The sequence below is a fragment of the Chaetodon trifascialis genome, chromosome 5 (genome assembly GCF_039877785.1).
Source record: "Chaetodon trifascialis isolate fChaTrf1 chromosome 5, fChaTrf1.hap1, whole genome shotgun sequence".
Lineage (NCBI taxonomy): Eukaryota > Metazoa > Chordata > Actinopteri > Chaetodontiformes > Chaetodontidae > Chaetodon > Chaetodon trifascialis.
In genome coordinates, this window is record NC_092060.1 from 842,186 (window position 1) to 854,865 (window position 12,680).

The window sequence follows — 12,680 nt, forward strand, 5'->3', positions numbered from 1 at the left end:
AACAATTTATAAAAAATATGAAACAAATTAATTAAGTTACCTTTAAATATATTTTATACTTTATATTATACTTTAAAAAATTATTATTACAACTTGAATATTATTAGGTAGTCAGTTACGACAAAAATTATGAGTACTATGAACTTATCCGGTTTTACAGTGCAGCTGGTTGTCCATTCAGGTTACACTGTTATGTATCTGATTTGGGTTATCTGATCTCTAAAAAATGAGTTTTATCACCTCTAGACACCATTATGTCTTAGCTGTTACTCATGCCAGTTTTAAAATGAATAATAAAGCAGAGTAAAGAGTAATGAGAACATAATACAGAGTAGTATTGTCATTAAATGCACTTGAAACCGGAAGAAACCAGTCAGTTAACTAGACTACAAGCATGTCTTCATGACATAAAGACCTGGATGACCTGCAATTTTCTGATGCTAAACTCGGACAAAACTGAAGTTATAGTAGTAGGCCCTAAACATCTTAGAAAGTCACTTTCTGATGACATAGCAGTTATGGATGGCATTGCGCTGGCCTCCAGCACCACTGTAAAGAATCTGGGAGTTATCTTTGACCAAGACATGTCCTTTCACTCCCATGTTAAACAAATTTCAAGGACTGCCTTTTTTCACCTACGTAATATTGCAAAAATCAGGCATATTTTGTCTCAAAATGATGCAGAAAAACTAGTCCATGCATTCGTAACTTCCAGGCTGGATTATTGCAATTCTTTACTATCAGGCTGCCCAAATTCGTTGCTGAATATTCTCCAGTTGCTCCAGAACGCTGCAGCACGTGTTCTGACAAAAACCAGGAAGCGAGATCATATTTCTCCAATACTCGCCACTTTGCACTGGCTCCCTGTAAAGTTTAGAATAGAGTTTAAAATTCTCCTCCTTACTTACAAAGCCATAAATGGCCAGGCACCTTCTTATCTTAAAGAGCTCATAGTACCTTATTGCCCTACTCGAACACTGCGTTCCCAGAATGCAGGTCTACTTATGGTTCCTAAAGTCTCAAAAAGCAGAACAGGAGTTTATAAAGTTTATAAAATAATACATCCTTAAAGGGCTTTGCTCAGACAGTAAGGTTATATGAGGCCACACAAAGAAGTAGCTGCCAAGACAGCTGCAAAGACACCTGCAAGGTCATGGAAAGTCCCAGAAAGCCCTGATAAGGATGCTCTATGATTTCATGATCTCTCCACTCTATTTCTATTTTCTATTCTATTTTTACTTGAAAAAAATAAGTTATTTTACAGCCAAAATCTGTCTTAATGTGAGCGTGGTCATTTTTGCAGAAAGAGGGCAGGAGATATTCTGTCTTCAGTTAAGGATATTTATTAACACACTGATAACATAGAGAACATGTACATGGATCTCAGTCTTTTGGGAAATCGCAGTCTGCAAGCAGTTAGCTGCAACCACCTGCCAGAATGAGAATGCCTGACCTCCCTCTATATGTAAATTATGTGTTACCTGACACGAGATATGCTAAGTTTCGTTCTTGTTTTCGTTTTTGTTAAGTTTGGGTGGCACGATGGAACAAGTGGTAACACTGTCGCCTCACAGCTAGAAGGTCCCGGTTTGAATCCCGCTGTGGGTGCTGGTGGCGTGTCCTCCACCATGCCTTCGGTGCCAGCTCAAGGAAAAAGGGACCTTTCTGTGTGGTGTTTGCATGTTCTCCCCGTGTTCACCTGGGGTATCCGCCATAAAATATACCCCAACTAAAAACATGCAAGAAGATCACCACAGGTTGGTGGTCTGTATGTCATGTGTTCACAAAAACTCATGACAATCCACAAGAAATGCTGGAGAAACATTTGGAGCCAATATTTCACAAACACAGACATCCCTAGGCTCCACTCGACAACGGGGCAATAATTTGAGCAATACCCACGAGTCAAACATTAGGAACAAATATTTGTTTAAAATATTAAAAGCTGCAGCACAAGTGGCACAAGCAGGTAGTGCGCGTGCCTCACAGCAAGAAGGTTGCCGGATCTATCATATCTGACGAAGAAAAAAGCAGATTCCCAAATTATTTCCTCAGTAGTAGACAGTCTGGGTAAGCAGGTTCTTAACACCATAGCCATTAATAACACATTTAAAATTTTCTATGAAAATTTGCATAAATCTGGACTACAAACTGATACAACTGAAAAAATGAACACCTTTTTCTCCTCCCTTGATTTTCCTAGTTTATCTGATGACCAGAAAATATCCCTTGAAGCTCCTATATCTAAGAAGGAAGTGCTCAGTGCTATTAAAGGGTTACAATCTGGTAAAGCTCCAGGTCCAGATGGATTCAGCAGTGAATTCTACAAAGAGTTCCACGAATTACTGATTGACCCTCTTCTAGGTATGTTTAATGACTCTTTTAAGAGTGGCATTTTACCGCAGTCTTTGAGAGAAGCACACATCTCTCTAATTTTAAAAAAGGGCAAAATCCCCAAGGACTGTGCATCATACAGGCCCATCTCCCTGTTAAATGCTGATTTGAAACTCCTCTCCAAAATATTAGCAACAAGACTAGAAGGCTTACTCCCTATTCTTATAAATGGTGACCAAACTGGATTTATTAAAGGTCATAATTCATACAATAATATGCGCAGATTACTAAATACAATCCAAGTTTTTCAACAACAGTCATTGAATGGTCTGGTGCTTTCTTTCGATGCCGAGAAGGCATTTGACTGCGTTGAAATGCCATACTTGTTCTACACATTACACAGGTTTGGCCTGGGTGAAAAATGTATTAATTGGATAAAGTTACTTCATACTAATCCCCTCTCAGCAGTGCTAACAAATGGGTTGTGTTCGTCTAATTTTCCAATTCTAAGAGGTACAAGGCAGGGATGTCCTCTATCGCCCTTGCTCTTTGCCCTGGCAATCGAACCACTCGCTGAGGCAATCAGGACAAATGAAAATATACATGGTCTCACTATTGATACTAGACAACACAAGATCACTCTTTATGCCGATGATGTCTTGATTGTTATGACTGAGCCTGAGGTATCTACCCCAGCCCTTATTGAGACCATCAATATGTTTAGTACTTTTTCTGGTTACAGAATAAATTTCAGTAAATCAGAAGTACAGTAATGCCATTAGGTAGCCTGAAACAGATACCCAAAACTCTATCTCCTTTTCCTTTTAAATGGTCACCAGAAGGCTTTGTCTATTTGGGAATACAAACACCCTCCTTTGAACAATTATATAAAGCAAATTTCCCACCCATATTCGGGCGCATAAGGTTGGACCTGGAGAGATGGAACACCCTTCCAATCTCCTGGTTAGACCGTGTTGCACTCCTAAAAATGAACATCCTTCCTAGGTTACTTTACCCAATACAAATGATTCCAGTTATGTTCCTCCATAAGACCATCAAACAGCTAAATAGCTGGTTTAGTTCCTTTATATGGTCCAAGAAGAAACCACGCCTCAAAATAGCTACATTGTGACTTTCTTCCACAGAAGGAGGTGTTGATCTCCCAGACATTAGGAAGTTCAGGCTTAGTGCTCACTTGCATACTATAGCTGACTGGATGCATACTAAGTCCACATCTCTCTGGTTGGATGAGGAAAGTTCAATGTCCAAATACCCTTTGAGTAATCTTTTGTTCATTAGAAAAAGTGCATCTTTGAAGTCTGCTTGTACTAACCCAATTACAATCTCTACAGTTAAGGCATGGCGTGCCATTAGAAAATCTTCTGTCTTCACTCCAATATGTGATAATCCTGATTTCCCTCCTGGAGTGATGAACGCTGACTTCCGTGTTTGGGTAAACAAAGGAATATCTACTTTACACAAATTATTGGAAGGTTCTACCATGATGTCTTTTAGTCAGCTGAAAGAGAAATATGGCATTCAACACAAGGATTTTTTTTCGATATTTACAAGTAAGAAATTTTGTCACAAGAGACACCACAATCCTTCGGTGCCAAAATATTTCACATTTGGAGAGACAGCTTTTTTACAGAAATCTGGTAGGTCTATTAGCTTATTCTATAATATCCTTAAGGGGCATAATATCACAAACACCTATTTTCTGAAAGGCTTATGGGAGAGAGAACTCAATGTTGAGATAACAGATGAAGGCTGGAACAATGCGTGGAAGAATGCAAAAATGTTGAGTGTGTGTAATCGAGTGAGAACCATGCAACTTAAGCTCCTGCACAGGGCCCACATATCTCCCTCCCAATGTCACAAATTCAATCCTAATGCATCTCCACTGTGCCCCAAGTGTAAAATTGAAACTGGTAGTCTTATACATTGTTTGTGGCAATGTAGGAAAGTACAGCAGTTCTGGCAGGTCATAGGGCAGGAAATAGAATAATAGAATATTAATAATAGAAAGATTCTATCTACTAATAGAAACAACAACCCGTTATATTTGCTACTTGGCATATCTGATTTGTCCATCATTGACAAATTTAAAAGAAAACTTTACCAAACACTTGCTTTTTGTGCTAGAAAGTGCATTTTCCTGAATTGGATAATGGATAAAGTTCCATCTAAGGCATCTATGGCAAAGAGTGACACTTGAATATGTTGCATTGGACTATCTGACATGTAAACTGCATAACAAAGATGATGTTTTTCGTAAAACATGGGAACCCTTCCTGTCATATATTGGTTTGAATATCTCCACCATTCTCGCAAGAGGGTTTGTATCTTAGTTCTGAATGCTCTGCCACACGAATGACACCTCGCCACTTGGTTGATGTGTTTGTGTTTCTATGTACCTCTTTCTGATCATTACTTATTTGTTTGCTTCTTTGAGTGGGAAATGACTCCTGAAAATTTAATAAACATATATTGAAAAAAAAAAAAAAAAGAAAATCCCCCCCCCCCCCCCCCCCCCCAAAAAAAGAAGGTTGCCGGTTCGACCAAAACATGCTCATTAGGTTGATTGGTGACTCTAAATTGCCCCTAGGTGTGAGTGTGAGTGTGAATGGTTGTCTGTCTTTGCATGTTGCCCTGCAATCGGCTGTCGACCAGTTCAGGGTGTACCCCGCCTCTTGCCCGTTGAAGCTGGGATAGGCTCCAGCCCCTCCGCAACCCCGAAAGGGATAGGCAGTATAGAAAATGGATGGATGGATATTAAAAGCTGAAGAACATTTTGAAATATACTTTAACCCATAAATTATCTCACTCCTGAACGGACATGTTTCTTTAGAAACCCTTGGTGTTAGGCTGGGCCTTAATTTGGAAGTAACTGGACTCAATATACAGACCGGAGACAAAAGTAAAAAAGGAAACAAGTTTATTAATAAAGAAAACAACAAAAAGCGCACTCAAATGAGTGGAACAAACAAAACTCCACGTGGGAGGTTGAGGCTAATCAAAGGCTGGACATGGCTGTTAGGCACTGAAAAAAGACAGAAGCACACATGAGGGCAAAACAAAAAAAAAACACTTCAAAAAGTGCGCAAATACTGAGACAGCGACTGGCAATCGACTGGAGATACTCACTAGGCACGGGCTCTGGAAACTCATTGGAAAGATCAGGATAAAGAGCAAAACAGGTCATAACACGAGGAAGACAAACACGAGAAAATGCCGGAAAGCTACTCACAGAGGAACGCAGACAATCTGACCAAGACACACTGGGGAAACAATGAGGCACAGGTGAAAACAATGAGCAATCACACACACAGGGAGTCAAGACACCACAAACAGGAAGTGAGAGAAACCTACAAAATAAAACAGGAAGTGACATGACAAACCAGTCTAGGACCTGACGCAAAACAAAGCACACTCGAAAGTGAGTGGAAATAAACAAAGGGAGCTCCAACAAGTCGGGTACCTTAGGCAAGGTCCGCGCTGACGACAGACAACTGCAGCACAGGGCACACTGTAAGTGGCAGTCCAACAATAAGCTAACATTAGCACAACTCACAAAGAGAGGAGATAACAAAACCAAGTACTGGCACAGAACAAACGATGACAATGCCAGGGATTCAGGACAATCCAGCAACAGGTGGAAGAGAGCTCTGCCTTTTATCCTGTGCCTTAATCATGGTGCGCATCAGGTGTGCACCTGAGGAGGCGGAGCTGGCCAGATAGACAGATCGGCAACATCAACACATAACACTGGGAGAAGGGAAAAAGGAAACACTAGAAACAGAAAGGTCTGCAGGATCGTAACAGACAAATAAGGAACAAATTCAATCTGTATTTACTGACAATAATCCTGCACTTATTCTGTGCTCCAGAGAGCTTCATATTGAACATTGTAATGGACTAAGTGAAGATCCTGTTCTACCTGCTGTTTATGGTGTTCAAAAATATTGTGTTCTCAATTCATTAGAATATTTTAATAGTGATAATTGTGCAGTTGATATAATGCATGATTTGTTAGAGGGTGTCGTACAGTATGAGCTTAAGCTGTGTTTTCAGTACCTTGTTAAAAATGGCAACATCTCTATGAACATGTCAGACAGGATACAGAGTTTTAATTATTGAGAAATTTTAATTGTGGTTACATGGAACGTAACAAATTAGGGTTAAAAATGGATGACCAGAGCGAGCACTTAGGTTTAAATGCCATTCAGTCATTTTGTGTTCTCCGTAATCCCCCACTTATCTTTGGTGATATTCATCAAAGTACAACCTATTATGAAAAGCTTGCTGTTCATTATAATGATATTACAGATTTTCTTTAATACAAGTAGGTCATGGGATGTTCCAGTGCATGTAAATAGATCAACCTGGTACTCAGTGCCAAAATTTCTGATCCAACTTGTAGCTGAAACATCTTAACACGCATCTAAATGTAATGTCTGACAGTAATTCTCCACCTTCCAAGCTTTTTAATTTTAAAGGACCAACCTCAAACCTCTTAAAACAAGCATTTTCATAGTAGAAAGCCAGTTGACACTGGTGTTGATTTACTAGAGATTTTGTAAGATTTTTGAAAGTTTTTACAGACGCCAAGGAGGGGTCTAGTGGTAACATAGCACCCCCATGAAATACAATTAAAAAATCATTAAACAAAGTATATTTTTATGACATTTTATCTCATGTGCCTTTTTATCATGTGCTGTCAGGGGTCTCAGCTCTAAACCCAAAGCACAGATCTCTTTTAGATCAGAGGTGCTTATTGACTATGGCACAGAATTATGACATCACTGAGGATAACTTAAATGCAGAGTTGCATCAAGCCCGACGTCTTCTCGAAAGAATCATAACACAGACACTCTGTTAACACAACTTTGGAACTTTGAACACTCATGGCACCATACAAGGACGCATTTATGGACTTGTACAAACTCCTCTGTATATCCCTGACATTACGTGAACGATCTTTCTCCTGTCTCCGCCGTTTGAAAACCTATCTGAGGAGCAGTAGTAGAGATGCTCATAGCAGTAACCTTGGACTTTTGGCTATCAATATTCAATTCAATTCAATTCAATTCAATTCAATTCAATTCAATTCAATTCAATTCAATTCAATATACCATTAAAAGGGCACGAGCCCTGAACGTCGACAAGATCATCGATGCATTCGCCCTCAGCCATAACAACCATCGCATAGTCCTCCCGTGATACTGTATGTCAGATGGGAAGTATTTTTTTAATTTCCCATGGTGATGGGTTGCTGTTTTGATCTGCTCTTTGCAAGTATGTTATGTATTGTGTTTGCATTTTGATGTTTTTGTCTCTCATGGCACGATGGTTTTAAACATTATTTGATGAGTACATATGGATGTTTCCACTTTCATGCAGTTCTGATTTGAGATAGTTACCTAATTAGTATGTCAATAGTGATCGTGTCACACAGACCTGTTTAGGTGTGACACCGGAAGGAGACACCAGGGGAGACACACGAGAGATTGCACTTCAATAAAAAAAACAATGTAATTGAAATCCCATTGTTTCTCAATCCGTGCATAGCCTTTGGCTTTTGAATTAGTGAATGTCAGACAGTGGCATAATAATACAGTTCTGGAATACTTGCAAAACTATATTAACGTTATGTAGTTACTACTGTTTATGTGTGTGCTTGTACACATACTGTATTTCTAGGAGCACCCACAGTCAATGTTGGTGCACACCCATAGCACCTGCAATCAAATTTCTCTGGCGCCGCCCCTCTCTATAGAGGAGCAAAATAATGAACATGCTGTGATTTCCGTTGACCAGCTTACTTATTTTATATAAGCAATACTCTAATGAGAGTGAGAGAGCATACATTGTTCCATATTGTTGTATGTTTTAAAAAATGTTGTTTAGGCTATGTGGTGCATGATCTCTTTATTTTAGCAACTTTATATTTCATGTAACTTTCAGCAATTCAGAAGAGCTATATTTACACCTTACGGTGTTAATATGGGGGCAAGGAAGGGGCTAGATTTTCATTAAACTCGAGAGAGACTGAGCATACCACTTAGCAGAACAAGCTGGGTTGTGGAAGACAAGTTTGCAGTTGATGAGTAAGTGCTTTCTGTCTTTATTTTTTTACTTCTATTAGGATCTAGGCTGTTAGCAGGCTTTGTTGATATTGTTGTTGTCATGGGGCACTAGCTCTCCCTCTGAGTTTCGGTAGTAGGGTCAGCTGACATGAGTCATGCCCTCTGTCTGTTGCTTGCTGGCGAAATCCTTAAGGGGCGGAATTTTCACTGACTTGTAAAAAAAGAGCCTGAGAATGCCACTAAGCAGAATAAGCTAGGTTGTGGAAGAAATGAGTTGGCAATTGATCAGTAATTGTTTTCTGTCGTTATTTCTGTCTCATATTAGGATCTAGGCTGTTAGCAGGCTTTGTTGTTGTTGTTGTCCATAAAAGGCGATGCAATCCTGAGAACCACTACTACTGCTCACTCTGCTTTTTCCTTTGGCCTATGGAATTGCCAGTCTGCTATAAACAAAACAGCATTTATCCATGCACTTGTAAAGCTATGTCAAATTCAGGTACTAGCCCTAACCGAAACCTGGATCTGTCCAGAAAACACAGCCACACCAGCTGCACTTTCAGCTGACTATACTTTCTCCCACACACTTTGTTCTGATGGACATGGAGGTGGCACAGGCACACTCATTTTCAAAAACTGGAAATTCACCAAGCTTACTCCTCTAAGCAATTACTCCTCCTTTGAATATCATGCAATCATGGTTATTGCTCCCATTAAGCTATACTGGAACTGGTAGATACTGGTCATATCTCATCCACTTGGGCTACTGGGGAACTTTATAACTGAACTGGACATGCTACTCTCAGCCATTTCTGAAGATGGCATTCCACTGATTGTCATGGGTGATATGAATATCCATCTTAACAAACCCCATGCGGGCGGCTTCCTTTAACTGCTGTCCTTATTGGACCTCAAACAGGTCTCGACTGCTCCCACACACAAAGTGGGCAATACTCTCAACTTAATTGCAGTTCGAAACTGCTGCATGGCGAGCTAACGGTCACCCCCTTACATGTATCAGACCACTTCTTTATTCAATTCTCTGTATCCTTACCAGAGCATCCTCATCCCCCCGCCGCAAAGGGTTTCCATCAGACAAAACCTCTGGTCCCTCACACCGGCTCAACTCTCCGCAACCATACCTCCTCACAGTGTTTTTTCCTCACTCCCTGTGATTGAGGCAACAGACACAGGGGACCTCAGAGACTATCAGACTCTTCTATCTGCTTTCTCCTCCCATCTGAAAAGTGCCAAGTCCATTTATTATCGGGAGAAAATCAGTAGCGCCAAAGACTCTCAGAAACTATTTTCTGCTTTTGACTCACTACTCAACCCCACCACCACCTCCACCCTCAACTTTGCTCACAGCCGATCACTTTGCTTGCTTTTTTTTTTTTTTTTAACAGATAACAATTCGACAATCAACTACCAGTCCTCTGAGCCTGACCAACTCAGTAGAATACCACCAGCTAACAGGCCCTCACTCTCCTCATTTTCAGAGGAGCAAGTCTCCAACCTTCTGCTCAACTGTCGCACCACTACCTGTCCATTGGACCCTAAACTCTCCAACCTCCTGCAGGCCATCTCGCACACACTTATATGCTGTCATCCACATAATCAACTCCTCACTTACAACGGGTGTGTTCCCCACTGCTTTTAAACAAGCCTGAGTAACTCCACTGCTAAAGAAACCTACACTCGACTCAGCTCAGGTTGAAAATTACAGGCCGATTTCACTTCTCACTCTCCTTTCCAGGACTCTCGAGCTGACAGCCTTTAATCAAGTCTCTGAATTCCTGTCTGATAACAACCTACATGATCTGCATACAATCACAGCAGGAGGCACAATAAAGGCCAACAGCAGACAAGCAACCATATTTAAGTATGTTGCATATTTAAGGCATGCTTATATGGCGAAACTTTAGATTTCATGAATATAAATATAGATATTCATGGGGATAAATATATACTAAAGTGGCATTTTTTAGTTTCTATATATTTTATAAATACACCATTAGAGAAAACATGAAAATATTTAGTTTCTGTGGTATTTTTTATGGCTGCACGGTGGGGCAAGCAGGTAGTGCGTGCCTCATAGCAAGAAGGTCGCAGGGTCGATTCCCGGGTCGGGCCTTTCTGTGTGAAGTTTGCATGTTCTTCCCGTGCATGCGTGGGTTCTCTCCGGGCACACCGGCTTCCTCCCACAGACCAAAAACATGCTCATTAGGTTGATTGGTGACTCTAAATTGCCCCTAGGTGTGAGTGTGAGTGTGAATGGTTGTGTGTATGTGCCCTGCGATCGGCTGGCGACTGGTCCAGGGTGTACCCCGCCTCTCGCCTGTTGACAGCCGAGATAGGTTCCGGCCCCCCCGCGACCCCGAAAGGGATAAGCGGCATAGAAAATGGATGGATGGTATTTTTTATTGTACCTGGACTAGGGTATGGCTTCATGCTGTGGCCCCATTGTGTTTCCCAGCTAATAAGTCCCATATAATGTCATCTGCAAGCATCAATTTGGAAAAAATATTCAGGTGGAAAAAACAAGTGTCTACTTCAGTGTGTTCAAACTTGTATTACTCAATGCCAGTAATACTTCCACTGATTCTGGCTGGGGATAGAGGTTCAGAGTGTTAGCTTTCAAAAGAGACCAAAACTATGCATGTACTGCAAATGGCTCAAGAACAGCTATCAATTAACTTTGGGTATGTCTTTGATAGGCGTTTTAGGCTCATTTTCACTGAAGTGGTAAGTTTCAAGACATAAGATACACTATCAATTCTACAACTTCAAAAAACAAAAGCATAATCACTGCAGTCTTCCAGAAGTAACTTGGTGGACATAACACAATTTAATCCCATTAACAACAACACACTAAAAAAAATTAACCACAATCTCTTCCAAGGAAGAACAGTCTTGATGCTACTGTACTAAATAACTATCAGCATATATCAAACCTACCATTTTTAAGTCAAGCCATTACAAAAGTTTTTCACCAACAACTCCGTCATCTATTAAGGCTGAACAATTGTTTTGATAATTTTAACCTGGATTTCAGCCCCATTACAGCAAAGAGACTGCACACATAAAGGTGGTAAATGACATTTCTCAGGCAAATTTCAACAACTCAGGCAAAGTTTCCATTTTAGTATTGTTGGGTCTTTGCACTGCCTTTGACACTGTGGATCATACAGTTCTATTGCAAAGTTTAGAAAACTGCGTGGGACTCTCTAGGACTGTCCTTAAGTGGTTCAAGTCATATTTTAAGGACAAAATGTAGTTTGTCTCTGTTGGTACCTGTGTGTCCAAGCAGTCGGCCATGACCTGCAGTGTTCTGCAAGGGTCCGTCTTGGGTCCATCTCTCTTGTTTAACCTCCATATGCTTCCTTTAGGCCAAAGTATACAAAACAATAGCCTACGAAAATTATGCTGATGACATGTAAAGCTACATTTCACTTTCATTAGTGTCATTAGGGTAACTGCATTTAACAAATCAATGAAGGGATGACATTGAAAAAAATTATCCAAGTAAACAGGGATAAGACCAAGATAACTGTCTTTGGAACACAGAAAGAAAGAATGGTGTTATTTTGGATTCAGATCTAAATTTCAATCACTTCATTGGTCAATTTCAAATTGGTCAATTTGTCTGCTTACCACTTTGTAGTACTGCGAGAATCAAAGGAGTAATGTATGCATCTCATGCGGACATACAAGGTGCCCTATGTGTACGACAGGCAAAGCCTTTCTAACATGAGGTTAAACATTATGAAACAGTCACAGTTTAATAAGGTTTAGACACAAAAACTATTTGGTTAGATTTCGGAAAAGCCTTTCTGCCAGAAATCTTTCTAAGTTGTGGTTGATGGAACATCTTCTGTGAACTTAAATGCTGGTAACTTGTGTACCTGACTGTTACAGTACTCTGTAGGAGCATACACAGCACTACAAGATACTCCCACTAGATGACACTGTATACTAGTGTCAGTGGACGGCACTAGTATATACTCCGTCCTCCTTTTCTTTGCAACCATTGATATAACTGTATTGCAATTTAAATCTGTATCAAGTTGTGCAACCATACCAAATCCATCTCTTTAACATTAACCTAACCATACTATACATGAAAGTGTTATGTATATTACATGGTTTCTAAAATTATTTACAAAGAAAAATCTGAGTTGAGAGTATATGTATTTACCTCCTTTGGTGTGAAACCTCTAATAAAAAAAACAGGTAAAACCAATTGTCTTTAGAAGGTGC

General features: G+C 40.1%; 1 protein-coding gene across 1 annotated transcript in view; it reads right to left on the reverse strand.

Annotated features, from left to right (window-relative positions):
• Positions 1-12,680, reverse strand: part of rnf103 (ring finger protein 103) — a 452,442-nt gene that overhangs the window by 373,313 nt on the left and 66,449 nt on the right. The window lies entirely within an intron of this gene.